This window comes from Balaenoptera borealis, assembly GCF_965194805.1.
Source record: "Balaenoptera borealis genome assembly, chromosome: 19".
In the NCBI taxonomy this organism is placed as follows: domain Eukaryota; kingdom Metazoa; phylum Chordata; class Mammalia; order Artiodactyla; family Balaenopteridae; genus Balaenoptera; species Balaenoptera borealis.
This window is the reverse complement of record NC_138878.1, coordinates 63,152,122-63,171,485: the sequence shown is the minus strand read 5'-3', so window position 1 is coordinate 63,171,485 and position 19,364 is coordinate 63,152,122. Positions and strand designations below refer to the sequence as shown.

Genomic DNA, 19,364 nt, shown 5'->3' with positions numbered 1-19,364 from the left:
CACGTATATGCACACTTAAGCCCACACGTACATAGGACCGCTTGTGACTTCCAGGCCTGGGAGCCCTCCCTGTGTTCCCCCGGTGCGCACAGTAAGTCACAGACGCCAGAGCAGCAGGTGAGCAGATGTGTTGGGACCCAGTGTCAGCTGCGGGGGAAAGGGTGCCGGTTCCGTGGCTCACACGGGGCCCCCCCAGGCCCGCAGGCAGCCGGCTCTGCAGGCCAGCAAGCCCGGCCCCATGCTAAGGGCTGCCAGCACGGCCCCAGCCCCAGCCAGGAGGGGCGCCACGGTGGCTGCGGGGAGAACGGGGTGGTGTGAGTCTCCAGACCTGAGCCCCCCACTCCCAGCCCAGCACCGAGGGCCGTCACCTGCGGGGGTGGCGGGCTCGTGGAAGCCGTGGCAGGGGATCCCGCGAGCCGGAGGCTGGGCAGGGGGAAGTCAGCTGGCGGAAGCGGCCTAAGGGGCAGGCCTCCGGGCACCCGGGGAGGCTGAGGGTCAAGGGTAAGCCGGCAGAGTCGTTGCGGTAGAAGAGGGAGATGGTGACATCCCTGGAGGGAGAGAGGAGGTGGTGGTACCCAGGCCCCTCCTTGCTGTCCCTACTGCTGGCCTGAAATCTGGAGAAGAGCAGCTGGATGGGGAACTGGGCCCCCGACTCCTACTTCCTGGTACCGTCCCCAGTAAATCCCCCTCGAAGCCTGTGTCTGGGCCATGCCCTCTACCTGGCACCCCATCACTCCTCTTGAGAGTTCTGGGCCTGCCCGTTCCCGGGTACCACCCCCTCCTCACCCTGCGTCGTCATCCGGGTCCCCAAGGCGCCTCCGGAACTCAAAGCCGAGGCAGGCGGCATAAGGCGGTGTGTGCCCGTCATAGAGACCCAGGGCCCCCTGGAGGGCCAGGAGAGCGCTGTCGCGCTGCAGGCGGATCCAGGGCTGACTCGGGGCTCCTCCAGAGGTCTCCTCTCTCCTGAGCTTGTGCATCCAGCTGCCACCCAGATGTCCCTCAGACCCCTTAGAACCAGTCCCCCCAAACCTGCTCACGCTGGAGGCAGCCCCACCAGTTACAGGTGGTCATTTAATAAAGATGGGTTAAATAGACACGAAATATGATGACAGCTCAGTTAAAAAGCCAGTCCTTCCAGAAAAACTGAATTCTTTCCCATGACACCATCACCTCCCTCCTTCCAGATTCCGTGCCTCTAGTGATATGGTCCAGGAGTATGGTTTGGAGATATGAGTTACTCAAGGCATTAGGCTGAGGTTCCATTGGGACCACAAGTCCTTCCGCATCCAAATTGCCCCCCCATCCCTGCGCCCACGTGGCACTGCCTCCCTCCCCAAAGACTCACAGCCGAATACATAACCATCTTGAGGGGCAGCCCCAAGTGCTGCACCCGAGAGAAGTCGGCAAGGATGGCATCCAGCAGGATTCCTGACAGGGCAAGACACAGAGGGCTAAGAACTCTCCAGAGGAAGGCACCTCAGCCTCCCGGCCTCCCGGCTCCACACCTCAGCCCAGACAGCTGGGCCTTCTCTGCTGCCCCGGGGGGGCCCACGTGTGCCCCAGTATCCAAAGCCGAGATCTGAGCTAGTGTCTGCAGGACATCCGGGGAGGCCCAGGATGGGAGGGGGAGACCGCGGGCTTGCTGGGGAGAGAGAGGGAGGGGACAAAGTGACCGCCACGTCCTGAACTCTTCATGCTCCCCTTAGGCCCTCCTGTGTGGCCCCCGTCAGCTGCAATCGTCTCTCCCAACCCTCATCTGAACCCCTCGTGGGCTAGGTCTGGTCAGGAAATTATGGGGTGGGCGATAGCGATTATTAATTAAGCATAGGAATGACCATCATTCCAGAAGGCCTTATCCAAAACCTTGGGTCCAGAGCTGTTCTAGAATTCAGACGTTTGGAATTTTAGAAAGGTACGGTGGTGAGGATACCTTATACCTCATAAGACACCCAGTGGGGTCTGGGGCAGCCCCCGTAGACATACATTCCCATAAAGTGGGGTAAGAAAGGACTACCAGCCTCACGCAGCTCCTGCCGCCGAAGCTTCAGTTACCGGCGCTTTTCCGACTATGGAACTGGGGGACTGGAGTTGCAAGCACGCAGACCGAAAGGCCTCACTGTGTGCCAGGCGCTGTTCTAAGGCATCACGTGAATTAACCCGTTTTGATCTAAACAGCAACCCAGGGGGTGTTGATACGTGTGTCGCCATCCCCATTGTGTAGATGGGGAAACTGAGGCACTAAAGGTTAAGTGACTTGCCTGAGGGAACAAAGCTGGGATTTGAACCCAGGTGCCATAAACGACTTGGCTGCGTGGGTAAGGCAGGGACCCACCTGGCAAATAAGAGTGTCCAGAACTTTCCACGCCCTGCGGAGCGGCTCCCCGACCAGCGACAGCCCCGTGAAGTTCTCCAGGTGAGTCAAGAAGTCCTGGACGCACCGGACTGGGCTGGGTGAGCCTGACAGACCTCCGAGCCCGGCGGGTCCCACGAGGTCCTGCCGGCCCCGCCCCGCTCCACTGGCCCCGCCCTGCACCGCAGGTCCCGCCCTATCCCGCCGGCCCCGCCCCGTCCCGCCGGCCCCGCCCCCTCCTGCCCCACCGCACAGGCCCTGCTCACCGTCCAACCCTCTAGGGCGGTCTGGTACTCGGCGGCCTCCGTGGCCTCCCTCAGCAGCTCCTGGTATCGGGGACAGCTGCGTGTAGGGAACCTCAGCAGCTGGAGGAAACGGAGGCTCAGACGAGACAGCAGCGTGGCCGGGGCCCGACTGCAGGCGGGGGGAGTCGGGCTGTGGGGCCCTGTCTGCGGTCCAGCGTCTCTCCCAGATCCGGCTGCACAGTGCGGGCTAGGCAGCTCACCCCATCAGGGCAGCTCAGCCCCAGGGAAGGTCTGGGTGCTCTGGCTCCCGGGAGCCACCCATCCAGGCCCCGAGCCTCCCCTCTGAGCCGCTGGCCCTCTCCATCTCTGGGGTCCCTGTCTCTCTCCATCCCTCCCACCTCCAGGCCCTGTCCAGGCCCCTGACCTTGTCCTCAGTGACGGCACCGTGTGCACAGGGATGGCCTCCAGGTGGCCTCGGAGCGCCCTGGGGCGGCCTCAGGGAACAGCCCCACTAGGTGCTAGGTTGGCCTGAGCGCTCTCCAGGGTCCGGTCAAAGTCTGTGCTGCGAATGTACACCTGGGCGCGGTGGGGAGAGGCCAGGCCAGGGTACCACGGTCAGGGTCAGAGGTCAACTATAGCAGCAAACCAAAAGCTTCAGATTAAGTTCAGGGTCAAAGTTCAGGTGTTGGCGGTCAAAACTCAGGGTGGGTTCAGGGGCTGGCCTTCAATGTTGGAAGTTGGGATCAAGGGTCAGAGGTCAATGTCAGGAGCAGTTGGGTTGAGGGTCAGAAGTTGCGTGGACATGGAGGATTAAGGGGGTCAGCTGAGTCAATGAAAGTCAGAAAGGAATATCAGGGACTTCCCTGGTGGCGCAGTGGTTAAGAATCCGCCTGCCAATGCAGGGAACACGGGTTCGAGCCCTGGTCCGGGAAGATCCCACATACCGCAGAGCAACTAGGCCCGTGCGCCACAACTACTGAGCCTGCGCTCTAGAGCCCGAGTGCCACAACTACTGAGCCTACGAGCCACAACTAATGAACCTGCGAGGCACAACTACTGAAGTCCATGCCTAGAGCCCGTGCTCTGCAACAAGAGAAGCCACCGCAATGAGAAGCCCGCGCTCGCCGCAACTAGAGAAAGCCCGCGCGTGGCAACAAAGACCCAACATAGCCAAAAGTAAATAAATTAAATAAATAAATTTTTTTTTAAAAAAGGAATATAAGAATCGCTGGAGGCTGGAAGTTAGAAGTCAAGATGAGGAGGGCAGATTGGAGGTCATGGGGTCAGAGTTCAGTACATGTGTATCAGGGGTCAGAGGTCAGGGGTCAGGAGGAATGATCCTAATTGGGGCTCTGTCAGGAGACAGAGGAAGGTATAGGAAAGTCAGATTTGAGGAAGGGTAGAGGTCAAAGGTTGGAGTCAGAAGGGCAAGTAGAATCAATGAGGATCAAAGACAGAATCAATCAAGTTTCAGAGTCAGAGGTCAGAGGGTCTGGTTGGAGTCAGGGGGAGTCAGCACACAGAGGTGGAGGACAGAAAATAAAGTCAGAGATGATGGAGGCCAGAGGTCAAGATGTGACTCAGGTTGAGACAGAGTCAGAGGTCAACGTGGCTTAGTCGATGGTTCAGGGGTCAGAGATCAGACATAAGGTGCAGGTCCGGTTGATGGGGGTCAAAGACCAGAGGTGGAGGCCAAGGGAAGCACGAGAGTCAGTGGGAGTCGGGTGGAAGGTCAGGAGGTTAAGATGGAGGTCAGCAAGGCAGTACCTCCTCCCACCGGTACTCGGGGCTCAGAAAATCCTCGTAGCGACTCCTCAGGAAGCGGCCCAGCTCCAGCTGCTGGCGGACCCCTTCCTGGGGACAGAGCAGCCTCAGCGGACCCCTCTCTGCCCTGCCCCACCCCTTGCTCCCATCCCCAGCTTCTCACCCCGGCCAGCTGGCCCAGGCCACGTGGCCACAGGGTAGATACAGCCTCCTTGTGCGGGTCAGTGGGATAGGAGGCCAGCGGGGCCCTGTCGCCATGGCGGAACACCTGGGGAGGGGACCAGGTCAGGGCTGGTCGCCCTGGCCGCCACACAAGTAAATATGGGGGTGGCCCACCCCACCCCTCTGATCCACTTTCCACCCTTCTCTGTCCAGCTCTGTGCCCTTGAGGAAGCCTCTGTCTTCATCTCCATCCTGGCCCCCCTGCCCTCTGGATCCCCGTTGGGGTCAGCCAGGGAGGGGAGCAGGAACTCCTAGGATGAGAGGTACTGGCTGCAGTATAGCTTCCTTCGGGGAACCCCCTGTCCCTTGAGGTTCTGATGACATGGATCTCACCCCTTGACGCCTAGAGGTGTGTATTGGTTTGCTAGAGCTGCTGTAACAAACAACCACAAACTGGCTGATTTAGACATCAGAAATTTATTGTCTCCCAGTTCCGGGGGCCAGAAGTCCGAAATCAAGGTTTCGGCAGGGTTGGTCCCTTCTGAGAGCTGTGAGGAAGGATCTGCTCCCTGCCTCTCCCCAGCTTCCGGTGTTGCTGACAATCTTTGGCTTATAGAAGCATCCCTCCAGACTCTGTCATCATGTGGCCTTTGTGTGTGTCTGTCTCTGGGTCTCTCCTCTTCTTATAAGGACACCAGTAATGACCTGATCTTAACTTGATTTACATCTGCAAAGACCCTATTTCCAAATGAAGTCACATTCACAGGTACCAGGGGTGAGGACTTGATCTTTGGTGGGACTCAATTCAGACCCAGCTGGGTGGCAGCAGCTCCCCAAGTTTCCTAAGCCCAGTGCTGCGCTGTCCTGCCAACTCTGAACGTGGGCCCTGCATTAAACTCCCTCCAATTAAACCTTTCTGAGCTGCGCCTGCCGCTTTCTGCTGCAACACTGAGTCAGCACATCCTTCCAGATTTTTCAACACACACGTTCTTTTTTTTTTCCTGCCGCACCACGCGGCATGTGGGATCTTAGTTCCTCAACGAGGGATCGAACCCGTGCCCCCTGCAGTGGAAACGCAGAGTCTTAACCACTGGACCGCCAGGGAAATCCCCACATTTTAAAAATATATGTACTTTTTACCAAAATGAGATCATATCGCACATGCAATTTTGGAACAATCTCCCCCTTTCCATGTCAATAACACTTTCATCTCATCTAACACCCACTCTCCTTTCAAAGGTCCCCAATATCTCCCCAAATATCCTTTACAGCTGATTTATCCAAACCAGAATCCAGTTCAGGATCACCCATCGAATCTGGTCTTACGTCTCTCATGGATTTGTTTAAATAGAGCAAGTCCATTTGCCTTGGTTTTTGGGGGGACACGGACTTGTTGGAGAGACCATGCCAGCTGCCCTGTTCAATGTCTTGCCTTCTGGAATTTTCTGGTTGGTGCACTCAGGTATCATTTCACAGCTGATTCTTGTCATTTCCAGCATTTATGTTGCATAAAGTCACTGGGAACGCGGGATTAGCAAATACTGAATCGTTGCTTCTAGGGAAAATGTGTGTGTGTGTCACGTAGATTATAATCTTAAATCCAAAACACTACTCATCCTGGTAGATCCTTTTTTTTTTTTTTTTCTTTTTGTTTTTTACAAACTAGAAAATTTGCCTCAGGCCACCCCACTCACAGGTGCCAGAGCTGGGATCCAAACCCATCCCTCTGGCCCCAGAGCAGGAGCTCCTCCCCAGCGCTGCCCCCTCCTGTCTCCAGCCTCTGGGCAGCTCTCTGCTTGAGCTGAAACAAGAGAGCAGAGAACTGTCACCTTGATCAACCACAGCTGGGAATGTGCGTGTCCTCAGACTCAAACTTGTAGCCACTCTGGGCAGAGATGGAATCGTGGATAATGAGGGCTGACTGCACTGGTTTCCTCTGTCCTCTGTGTTTCTGGTAACCCCAAAGTTAGTTCTAAAGGCGTGATGGACCCAGAGAGATTTAGGTCTACAAACTCTCGGGAGGGCTGGCAGAGTAAAAGCCAGGGACCGCCAGAGGGCCATGGGAGTCCCGGGCACATCACCGTCCCCGTGGCCCAGAGACGGGAAAGCTGCTGCCTCCGCCACGATTTCTACCATTATAACTGCTGCTCCCGTCCCCAAACTGGTGACCAGGCTCTGGAAGGCTCGGTCCTCCCCCTGCTGTGTCTCTAAATCTTGCAGCTGGCAGATACCATTGGAGGAAATTTTGCCTGGACCACCTCATCTACTCTCTCTGGCTTCCAGTCTCTTCCTGCTCCAAGATACTTCATTTTTTTTTTTTCTTCACTTTTTCTTTTTCATTTTTTTTTTTCTCCAAGATATTTCTGGCACCCAGAGCTCACCCCGTCCCTCCCCTGCTCGCAGCCCTCTCACGGGTCCCCAGCACCCTCCAGGGTTGCAGGTCTGGACTCTCCCATCTCAAATGTCCCCACTCCATGTGACATTCTGTACCCAAATGCCCCTCTCCCCCAAGCCTCTGCCCCAAGGTCCCCTTACCCAGAATGCCCTTCTCTTGTCACCATGGCCACCATTCTGGTCTCCCAGACGACCCTCTCTCAGGTTCTGCTGGCTGATCTTCCCTCTCTGGCTCACAGACCCAGGAAAGGGAGAGGGAGGCCAAGCAACGCTGCGGCTGAGACCTCTGACCATGAATTTTCAGGAAGTGAGGAGGGGTCCGGCAGGGGGAGGGAGGCCCGGGGTAGGGGTGGGGAGAGGGAAGGGAAGGGATGGGTCCTGACCTCTGACCCCTCCACCCAGAATGTGACCCTGGCCATAGCCGTATTCACCATCCTCACCTCCATCTACTTCTTCAACAAGGTGAGTGGGAAGAGGGCAGGGGTAGCAGGCTAGATCTCGGTCCTTTTGTCTTCACGTTATCATCTTGGCCTCTCTTTCTGTCCCACGTTTCTGTGTATCTCTCTGTCTCTTTTCCTCTCTTAGGCTCAGCAATGAGAAGACACAGGACCCCTAATCCAAGAGCCCTGCCTCTGTCCTGACCGTGACCCTGGCCTCTGAGACCAAATAAATGTGACTGAATCAGCGCACCCTGCTCCATCCCACCACCCCGGCAGGCACACAGCCTTGGGCCAACTCTGTCTGAGGGCCAGGCTTCTGGGTCAGAGAGAGGAGGCCTGGACTCCTGGGTCTGGGGAAGGTGGGGACTAGGGGGATAGACTATCAGGTTTGAGGCTAGGTGCCCAGAAACTGAGCTGTGTTTTGAGGGATGAGTAGGAGTCTGCCAGGAGCATTTAGAGAGGGGGAAGGACATTCCAACTTTGAGTGCAAAAACACAGATAGAAGAAGCAGGGATGATTCACCACCTGGTACCAACACCGACTGCTGTGTACTTCAGATTCATTCCTTCTCTCTGAGTCTTGGTTTTCTTCTCAGTCAGACAAAGGTGAAAATCTTGGACCAGTGGGCCCCAGAAGGCCATGGCAAGGACAGTCTGAGATCAAAGGTGTGAATGGAATTTGCAAGTTGCAAAGGGTCTGTAGTGATCGTCTTCATTGCTATATTGTATCAACACATCTTTCTCTTTTCTTAGCAAACTCCTGTTCAGCCTTCAATACCTACTGTAAATGCCCCTTACTTATAAAACTGTCCAGACCTCCAGATATACAGTCAGTTACCAGCTCCCTCACTAACCGCCTCCTTCCCACTCCCTGTCTCCATCCCCAGCAGGTGGAATGCCATGGGTGACACCCCAGCCTTTGATCAAGTTTCATCCATTTTTCTCATCAGATAAACAATTTCATTTCGCCTCAAGATCTGAAAAGGCAGCTTCTGAGTAGGGTGACTGAACATCCTGGGCTTCCTAGGAAAGGCCTAGAAAATTCCAATTAGAAACGAATTTATAGTTTCACTGTAATTTTAATTGGTAATAGTGTCCTCTTTAACTCTCCTAAGCGTCCTGATTTAGAAGACAGTCTTACTTATAGGAGACCTTGGTTGCAAAGCTAAGAATCACCACACGGAGGCGGTGTTGTACAATGTTCCCAGCCAGAAGTTGGTCGGCCCAGCTCTAGCAGGGAAGTCGATTTCCGCAAAACAAGAATTCTGAGACCTGAGCCGGGTGAGCGGTCCTTGAGGCTTCGTGCCCTCTCCCAGGGGGCTTCCTCTCTCCCTGGAAGACCTTCAGTCTTCATAGGGGTCATTCTACAAGCAGAGGCGACCTATCCTTACCATGGCTCTCCAGAACCCCTGGGACAAGAGTCCCAGCCCCTCAGCCTGGCATAGGAAGCTGTGTTTTGGGGTTTGTTGGTTTGTTTGTTTTTGGCTGCGATGTGTCTTCTTTGCTGCGTGTGGGCTGTGGGCTTTCTCTAGTTGCTGGAAGCGGGGGCTCCTCTTCATTGCGGTGCACGGGCTTCTCACTGCGGTGGCTTCTCTTGTTGTGGAGCACCGGCTCTAGGGGCGCAGGCTTCAGTAGTTGTGGCACGTGGGCTCAGTAGTTGTGGCTCCCGGGCTCTAGAGCGCAGGCTCAGTAGTTGTGGCTCACAGGCTTAGTTGCTCCGCAGCATGTGGGATCTACCCAGACCAGGGATTGAACCGGTGTGCCCTGCATTGGCAGGCGGATTCTTAACAACTGCGCCACCAGAGAAGTCCCGGAAGCTGTGTTTGACCTGACGCCCTCCCGTCTTTTTCTTTTTTTAATCGCACCCACCTCTTACGCCCCCTCTGTAGTATATCTTAACATATATAACTCACAGATGGTTTAAAGAAAAAAAAGCCACACCCCAGGGCCTTTGCACATGCTGTACTCCCTGCCCGGAGTGCCCTTTCCCTCCTCTATTGTGTGTCAGCTCCACCTGGAAGGCTTCCTAAAAACCTCTCCCAATCAGAGTCAGCTTCCCTGCCTCTCTTTCCCTCCCTCCCACCTCCTCCCCACCCTTCTTGGCTGTGACTGGGAGCCTGAGGCTGGGGGTGCACAGAATAAATCTGACTTCTGCTGGACCACCAGCTTGGGTCTTGGCTATCAACGTTTGGAAAACAAACAAATATTGACAAAGAAATCGATCTTTGCCTCCCTCGTCCCCACTCCCAACTCCAGGGTTTTCAGCCATTGAGTGCTGGGTTTCTCAATCCCCTGGGAGCTGCCAAGGTTGCATTTGCACAGCCACAGGCACTTGGAGATGGATGGGGCTCAGCCCGCTGCCCGTGGGACTTCCTGGCAAGCTTTTGAAACTCCCAGAGCCCAGCTCTACCCTAGACCACTTAAACCACAACACCTGGGGATGGGGCCTGGGCATTGATTTGGATTTTAAAAGCTTCTCTGGAGATTCTAATGTGCAGACAGGGTCAAGAGGCATCTACTATAATGCATTTTCCAAAGACGGAAGAGATAGATTTTCCCCCTTGGAGCTTAGTGCGTTTCTGAGGTAGCACCATGGATACATCAAACGACTCAGAACGTGGAGCAAAAATTAACCTTTAGTTTGGAAACATTTGGGAGTTTGAAAACCAAAGATGACCAACAACATCCTTTTCCAGGGGCGGGGGCATGGTTAGGAGGCGCGTGCATATTTCAAAAGGCAGCAAGAGAAGACGAATGATAACTAGTGTCCTGGAGACCCAGAAAATCCGGTGGCCAAGTACTGTCCTGTGTTACTCGGTTCCACCTGCAGGGACCATGGCATCCCAGCGTGCATGAGACTTTCCTGGTTTTAGCTCCAGAAGCCCCATAGCCCAGATATTGTATTGCTAAGTCCTGGCATACCCAGGATGGTCGGTGGCAAATTCCTAGCCCATGTCTATAGTCTTGTCTTTAGATCCAGGCCCGTGTCTGTCTGTATGTCTGTCCGTCTCTCCCTGTCCATCTGTCTCTCTCCCCACTCATTCTCCTCTCCTTCAGTCAGAGTCTAGTTCTATTTCCATCTCCTCCTGGGTCTTTGTCTCCGTATCTTTTTCTGTCTTGTCTCCCACTTGGTCCCTCCCGACGGCCTGACCTGTCTCTCGCGTCCTTTCCCTGCCTTGGCCTCCGTCTGTCACCGCGTCTATGTGATGCTGTCACGTCTGCGTCGGTGCCCATTCCTCCCTCTCTGCATCTCTTCCTCCACTTGGCCTGCTTTCTCTTTGCAGCCTTGTCTCCCTCTCTCTGGGCCCCTGCCCCCCACCCCGGGTCCCTGTCCCCCTCTCTCAGCATCTCACATTCTCTGGAGTTTGATAAGATGGGAGACCCCCCACCTCTACACTCCCCCTAAATGTCCCCAGCCCCCCCCCCAGGAATTTCCCTCCCGGTCCCCGCAGGACACCTGGGCCTCCCTCCCCAGTGCCAGACGCCCCCCCATCTCCTCCTCAGACTCCCCCACCTGGCAGGACCAGGGGGCCCGCCCGGCGCAGGTGCTGCCTGGAGGCTTGGTCCCCTCAGTCATAAGGCAGCGGGTTGACGCAGCCACAGGCCCCTAGCAGGGTGAGCCCCAGGGGGCTAAGCAGCGCCCGCACGTCCTCTGTGTCCAGCCCGGCCTCTCACACCCCCACCAGCATCAACAGAAGCAGCAGGTGGAAGCAAAACCCGCAGAGAAACGGCATGGCCCCCGTGGCCTATGGCACCCCCAGAAGCCGGGGCCTCCCTGAGAGCCTCGCCAGCTGCAGCCTGGCCTTCAGGAGGCTGTGGAAGGCACCCAGCACCACCAGCGGCACCCCAAAGCTGAACGCCAGCTGACTCAGTGCAGGGCTGGAGGACGAAGATGGCTGGGGAGGCTCCGGGCAGGTGTCTTGTTAAAAGGGTCGTCCCGGTTCACCTGGCCCTTCAGGGTTCACAGGGCTGACGTGCCCACGACCAGAAGAAGGAGCCCAAGACCCCCGGCCCAGAAAACTGCCCTCCAGGCTGTACGATGGTTCTGTGCCCAGGTGGGCTGGAGCGCAGAGGTGTAGCGGTCGGCGGCTGCATGAGTCAGCGGGCCGCCACTGGCGTAGAATGTCAGGAAGACAAGGCCGGGGTCCAGGTGGCAGAAGATGCCACCCAGGGGCCAGCCGGAGAGCGTCCAGGTGAGGGGCAGGGGCAGGAGAAGAGTGAAGGCGGCATCGGCCATGGCCTGGTGGCCAAACCAGTCTGCGGACAAAGGGGCAGGCAGGAGGGGGCCCTGCCCCTCGGATCACCAGGAGGCAGGAGATGAGGGCGGCCAGGGAGTAGAGGAGGAAGAGGGCCGTCCCCGGTGGGCACAGGGCTCCAGCGGGTGACGGCTGCCAAGTCTCCAAAGGGTCCTCCACGGGCTGGATGATGCTGTTGGGACCCACAGGCCTCCACGTTAGCAAGTCCCACGCCCCGCCCCCCACCATCTTCCCCGTGCCCTCCATCTCAGGGACGGCCCCACCGTCCACCCAGACCTGGGGCGCTGTCCTCTCTCCCTTCCTTCCCCTCACCTCTCACAGTCTCACTCTGGTTCTCTCTGCCCCGTCCCCTCCGCTCCGTCCCCATCGCCCTGGCCTCCACCTCACCTGGCTGGACTCTCAGCCCAGCCTCCTCTCAGTCCTCCCTGCCTCCAGTTATCCCATCCAATGCAGAGCAGACCTACCCCTCCTCTGATCGCAGGCCTCCCATGGTTCCCCAGTACCCCTGGCCAAAGTCCCAGCCCCTCAGCCTAGGGTGGAGACCCTGGGTGGTCTGACCCACCCTCCTCTGCACCCCTTTTCCTGTCCTTAATGCATCATTGCATGAAACCACTCCCAGAGCTAGAGGCTTGCTCCAGTCTTGTGCACTTCACCCCTGGTATTCTCCTCCATCCTCTCAGGAAGCCTGTATCCTTCAAGGACTGCAGGATCCTGGCTGTGCCAAGCCCCACGAAGTGACTACTCTTACTTTTTTTAATTTTTATTATTATTTGTTTTTATTATTATTTTTTGGCCGTGCTTCGCGGCATGCAGGATCTTAGTTCCCTGACCAGGGATCGAACCCATGCCCCCTGCATTGGGAGCATGGAGTCTTAACCACTGGACCGCCAGGGAAGTCCCGAGGTGGCTACTCTTAACAGCTCCACTTTTCAGATGGGGAAACTGAGGCTCAGAGGAGGAGATTCGCTTGCTCAAAATCAAAGCAGACAAAACAGAGACCAAGCCTGGATTTGCACCCGTATCTGTGTGACCTCAGAGGCCAGGATGTTAAATCGGGGGTCCTGATCTGTTTGCAGGCCTCAGTTTCCCCACTCTGTTTCCTCGTTGTCCTGAGCCCACCAGCAGGTGGGAGGCAGGCGTCTTCCAGGGTGTCTGAGCAGGAGCTGGAGGCCTGGTCTCCCCTGGAGGACCCAGAATGGGGAGGCTCACAAGTGGATAGAAATCAAGAGAGCTGGAAATCGGAGGGGCCACCACACAGGGTCTGAGCATGGGCCTCAGTTTCCCCATCTGTGAACCGAAGGATCAGCTTGTTTGCTTGGGCGCTGTCTTCCCATTGCCCCCAGGATGAGGTCTGAGCTGCTCAGCCTGGCATTTGCAGCCCTAGCTTTTGGGGCTCCACCCACATCACCAGCTGCCTAGCTCACCACTTCCCTTGCTTCTGCTCTGGAGTTCCTAGAACAAGCCACATGGTTTCATGCACACATGTACACACGCAGCCTCTGTCCTTGCCATTTCCTCATTCTGGACTTGACCCTATTGTTCCAGCCAACAAACTCCTACTCAAGCTTCAGAACCCGACTGAGTGCCACCCTCCCCAGAAACCCTTCTCTGACTATGACACACCCCACCTGACTAAATCAGGTGTCACCTTCATTGCATGTAGGGTCTCTGAGAGGTTCATGCTAAGCCAAGGGCAGGAATGAAATGTCAACTATGTATGGGGCAATGTGCTATGACCTTCAAGTGCATCATTTTAATTTATTCTTCCAAGAACCCTGTGAGGACGATACTATTGCTGTCCTCATTTTATCAAGGGGGAATGCTGAGGCAAACTTAAATAAATGAGCCATTCAGTAAATGAAAACTCAGAAAAGAATCCAGGTTGACCGACTCCAGAATCTGAAGTCTTAACCATTGTATTATTTTGCCTAAACAAAGACTTTTTTTTTGATGTGGACCATTTTTAAAGTCTCTATTGAATTTGTTACAATATTGCTTCTGCTTTATGGTTTGGTTTTTTGGCCCTGAGGCATGTGGGATCTTAGCTCCCCGACCAGGGATTGAACCTGCACCCCCTTCATTGGAAGGTGAAATCTTAACCACTGGACTGCCAGGGAAGTCCCAACAAAGACATATTGAATGAATAAATGCATGAATCATTCTTGAACAACCAACCCACACAATGCCTCAGGACATGTTTATAAAATGAATGAGTGAATGAATGAAGGTATTCCCATCTTTACCTGGCAAACTTTACTCATACATCAATTCCCAACGCAAATGCCCCTTCCTCCAGGAAGCCCTCCCTGACTTTTCCAGGCCTAGTCCTTCTACAGTCCCTCTTCCTCCCTCGGATCCCCTGTATCCCTCCAGACTGGAACTGTCTGTGCCCTATTTGTCTCCTATACCAGCCTGGGAGCCCCTGGAGGGCTGATTCATATCTGTGTCCCCAACATCTCCCAGCTCAGGACCAGGTCACATGAGACCTCAGGACGTATTTGCATGCACAGCTCATTGTCTGGTGACAGATCAGGAGGAAGAAGAGGCTAAAATCCAATGATGAGGAAGACATACAAAACCTCAGGGCGGTCCTCCAGAAAAGACATGGCTGGAGCTTCAGGGCCTAGAGCAGGCTGAGTGAGCACTATACCAGGAGTCCAGAGACAACCCACCTCCTCGTATGACCAGATCCCTCATCTCTGAGCTCCAGTTTTCTCAGCCGGAGAACAAGTGTCCATGGACAAATTGGATAGTGAATAATGAGCACATCACAGACTGCCATATTGGATCCTCCCAAGGGGTCTCCATCACCCTCCCCACCCCCCATTCCTCCCACCTCTAGGCCTTTGCACCTGCTGTGCCCCCTGCCTGGAGCACCCTTCCCCACACCTCTGCCTCACATCACTCAGGTCTCCGCTAACGGTTGCCTCTTTCAAGTGTCTAAACCCCTCAACACTCCCTCTCCCCTTAATAATCCTGCTTTCCTCTCCATAGCACCGATGATCATGCATTGATTTTTTAAACTGTAATTGTTTAATTGTCTGTCTGCACCCCTTCCCGCACCCCACCCCAATGCTGTAACAGAGGAATTCCATAAGAGTAGGGATTTTCATCCTAAAACAGTGCCTGGCACATAGTAGGTGCTCAATAAATGTTGTTGAATAAATGAATGGATAAATGTGAGTAGGGAACCCCCTGTTCACTGTAGTAGGCAGATGAATAGCCCCAAAGATGTCCACGTCCTCATCCCGGAACCCGTGGGTATGTTACCTTACATGGCAAAGGGGAATGAAAGTCTCAGATGGAATTAAGGCTTCTAGTCAGATGACTCTAAAATAGGGACATGAGCCTGGATTATCCAGGTGGGCCCAGTATAGTCACAATATAGGGATCCTGATATGTGGGAAAGGGAGGCAGAGAGAGATTTGAAGATGCTACCTTCAGGGCAATTCCCTGGCAGTCCAGTGGTTAGGACTCCTTGCTTTCACTGCCATGGCCCGGGTTCAATCTCTGGTCAGGGAATTAAGATCCCGCAAGCCGCGTGGCATGGCCAGAACATAATAATAAATAAATAAATGAAGATGCTACCTTCAGGCTTTGAAGATGGAGGCAAAAGCCATGAGCCGTGAAACGGGGGCAGCCTCTAGGAGCTGGGAAAGGAAAGGAAATGGATTCTCCTCTAGAGCCTAGTGACACCCATCTAGGACCTCTGACCTCCAGAATCATGAGATAGATCTGTGTTGTTTGAAGCCACTAAGTTTGTGGGAATTTATTACACCAACCGTAGGAAAATAATACACCCATTTTATAGACCAGCCATTTGGAGGCTCTCTGAGGGCCAGGCACTCAATTGCTGAGTTTGCCCCCTCAGTAAGAGGGGGTAGGACATTGGGGACAGGCCTCAGGAGAGGGGCATCTGGGCCCAGAATGGCCAAAGGAGAAGCACGGAGGGAGGGGTCAGGCTGTGGTGGGAGGGATGGGGCTGGCTGTGGGGAAAGAGGGGATGCGAGTGCTGTGCTCTGCCAGGCTGCATCTTGTGGCTCCTGTGGGCTTCAAAGTGCCCACGACTGGGAGGGGGAAGGAGCAGGAGGGGGTCCCGCATTAGAGCCCACTACCAGCCTCTCCGTCCCTTCCCTCCCTCCAGCCCTGTCTGTCCCACTCTCTCTTCTCCATCCCCACCGCCTGGTCCCTGCTCAGGCCTCCTCCTCTTTCCCTGGACCCCTCCCCCCTCCCAGCCTTCTTCTGGCCTCTGTTCACCCCCACGGGGGCCCCAGAGGATTCCTTCTACACCCAGGGTTAACCCTATCCCTCCCCTGCTCACACACCTCCTATGGCTCCCCAGTGCCCCTGGGCAAAGACCCAGCCCCTCAGCCTGGCGTTCCACTGTCGCGCATCAGAGCCCTCGATTTCACCTCCCACGGCTTCACCCTAAAGCTCTGGGCGCCACACACCTGGTACCTGCCCTGTCCCAGCCATGACCACCTTGGTTCTCACTGTGTGTGTCCATCTCTGCCGCCAGTCTGCAGCGTCTTTGAGATCAGGGTTCTGGTCTTACTCCTCCGGGGTCCCCAGCACCACCCACCACAGGGGAGGCACGTGGGGGGGGGGGTCCCCACTTTCGAGTGAATCATTTAACACTCTGGAAACCCAGGTCTTGGTCAGCGTGAGTCTGAGGGGTGTAGGGCAGCACATGATTCATGACAGGCCATGTCCCAGGCATGGAGGACACAGAAACAATGACGCAGACAAGGGTGTAAGGCGGTCACGTTGCCTTCCCTTCGTTTTATTCCACACGAACAAGAATGGGGACCGGGAGATCCGAGCACAGCTCACCGTGACATCCAAGGTGCTGAGTTTGAATCCCGATCCTGACATCTTGACCCCCGGCTGGGACTTCGGGTAAGTAAGTCTCCACCCCAGTAAGGCTGCGTGAGAACTAGAAATCATGCGGGTGCTCAGTCAACACGAGTAGAACCTATGACTTTGCAGTCGCAGGGGGAGGGTTTCAGGTGTCAGGGGGTGAGGTGTCTCATGACAGTTATTTTCCGACATTTGATAACAGTCTGTCTGTCTCCCGCGTCTGGGAACATCTCAAACCAGGCCAGGTTCGGGGCGCCGCCTTTCCTCCATCCTTGCTGAGAGAAACAGAGGTAGTGATTAAGAGCGCGTAATTGCCTCCCTCCTGCCTGGGAGGTAAATACCTTTCTGTAGGGTCCTGCTGTTCAGGACTGTCTTTCCTAGGCTGTGAGCTGCTTGAGGGCAGAGGCTGCGTTCTTGTCAGGAACGCTTGAATCCCAGGGGATGGCAGAGATTTGTACCTACTATGTGCTCGGTCAGTACTATGTAGGGACAGAGTACGACGTGGAGGTGGAGGCTGTGGACCCTGAAGGCTAGAGAACGTCAGCCCCTCGCCCCGTAATGTTGGCCCCGCCCCCTCGAATGTCGGCCCCGCCCAAGGAATATCTGTGCCTCCAAGGTGGGGGTCTTTGTCTCCTTCACCTTTTATCTTTAGTGACTAGAACCACGCCCTTCACCTGACAGGCACTCAATAAACAAAATTGGATGGATTAGTGCAGTCAGACCGCTCAAGTCTTGACTACCACTCACTCGCTGTGTGACCTTTGGTAAGTGAGTTTACCTCTCTGAGCTTCAAGTTTCCTCATCAGAGGGCATAATCGTACTACCGCCCTCAATAAGGTCGAGATGTGGAGTTCACACGTTTATAAAGCTCTGGACAGGACCTGGTGCCCAGGACACGATCAATACTTGCGAGCTGTCCTTATGGGATGAATGAAGGGGTGAATCGCCTTCTTAGATTCTCATAGAAATCTTATTAGAGAAGCATTTTCAGTCCCTAGTTGGTAGAGTAAGAATCTGAGGTTTAGGGCATCGTCCACCTCCCCCCACCCCACCCCCTTCACAGAGGTTGATCAAGGAAATGCTGATTCCCGCGCTGGGCCACGCGGAGAGGCTGCTCTCTCTCTGGGTCTCAAAACCCACGTCACCAACCATGCGAGGCTCTCCCCAATCAAAGACCACGATCTCCCCAGGAGAATCCTGAAGCGGCTGTGAAAACCACAGAGTCTCCTTGAAAGACTGCTTAACCAAATTCATTAGAAAATCAATGCAAATTAAAAACCTCCCCGGGATCCCACTATTCACCTCTGAGAAGGCGGAGATCAAAGAGTCTGACATCGCGGTCGCGTTGGCGAAGCTCTGGGAAACCGCCTTGCCTTTCGGAGCTCCCTGTGGAGGAGTCTAGTAACATCTAACACGCCCTCTGACCCTGTCAGTCTCCGGGGAAAGATCTATTCTACAGATGACAAGATTGATAATAGCAAATACGTCACACCTCCGAGGTGCCAGGTACGAACTAAACGCTTTATCCACATCAATACACGTAATCATCCCAGTGACTCTTTGAGAGAGGTGCTGTTATATCTCATTTCACTTAGGTGGAAACTGAGGCATAGAGAGTGAAAGCAACTTGACAGGTGTCACCCAGCTATAAGCAGCTGTCATGCCATTCTGCCTTCTTGGAGTGTGTACCAAAGTACACAGGTACAAATGTAAAAGGATACTATTGTTGGAGAGACAGAGAGAACAGCTTCTTTATACTATCCACTTTTTTCTTTTTTGTTAATTTCCTCATTAAAATCTATCCATGAGGATTTCCCTGGTGGTGCAGTGGTTTAGAATCTGCCTGCCAACGCAGGGGACGGGGGTTCGATCCCTGGTCCAGGAAGATCCCACATGCCGTGAAGTAACTAAGCCTGTGTGCCACAACTACTGAGCCTGCATGCCACAACTACTGAAGCCCACGTGCCTAGAGCCTGTGCTCCACAACAAGAGAAGCCACCACATGAGAAGCCTGTGCACCGCAAGGCGAAGAGTACCTCCCGCTCGCCGCTGCTAGAGAAAATCCGTGAGCAGCAACGAAGACCCAATGCAGCCAAAAATAAATAAAAATTAATAAATTTTTAAAAAGTAAAAGTACTTTCCTTTAAAAAAAATCTATCCATGCTTTCTTTCAAATTTTAGCGCACTTACTTTATTGTTCTTTTTCTAGCCTCTTGAATTGTTTTGCTCATCTCCTTTCATGTGAGCATTTTTCCTAATTAGCATCTGAAACTACAGCTTTTCCTCAGAGTACAGCTTTGGCCCCACCTCACAAGTTTTGTTGTGTAGTGTGCTCATTTCTAAATGAATGGCACTCCAGTTTTATTCTTCCATTTAACCCAAGAGTTACTTAGAGAGTGTTTTGATATGTGCAAAACAATCTGAGTGTCTGTGGTTATCCTTCATTATTAATTTCTAATTTTGAATGTGGCCTGTATTATCTCTGCTTTTGGCAATCAACCTGTGCTGTGTTTCTGACCCATGGTCTATTCTTGGGAAGGGGGGAGAATATCATTGCAGGACTCTGATTTTTTTTTAATGCTATAAAGTTCATTATTGGGACAACTAGGAAATTTTGAATTTGGATTGTTCATTAGATAATATCAATGTTAAAGTTCTTGAGGGTGGTAATGATATTATGGTTGTGGTGCAGAACTGGCCTTGTTCTCAGGAGACACAGATTAAAGAATTTACAGATGAAGTAGCATGATGTCTGCACCTATTTTCAAAAGGTTCAAAAACTTCTAGAGGTGCTTCTGACCGCTGGGTCCATCAAAGGACAGCAAATGTGCTGAGGGCTCCTTCCTTCAGCCTCCCAGAACTCACATCTCCCTATGGGTCTGTTCATCATGGTA

The 19,364-nt window shown here is 54.2% G+C and overlaps 1 protein-coding gene and 1 long non-coding RNA gene across 2 annotated transcripts in view; both read left to right on the top strand.

The window, feature by feature from the left end:
* SHANK1 (SH3 and multiple ankyrin repeat domains 1) overlaps positions 1 to 19,364 on the top strand; it is a 156,884-nt gene that overhangs the window by 63,948 nt on the left and 73,572 nt on the right. The window lies entirely within an intron of this gene.
* Positions 7,153 to 10,721, top strand: LOC309617337. The gene is made up of 3 exons (XR_014237943.1): positions 7,153 to 7,222; positions 7,318 to 7,377; positions 7,501 to 10,721. It is a non-coding gene; the product is annotated as an uncharacterized lncRNA (long non-coding RNA).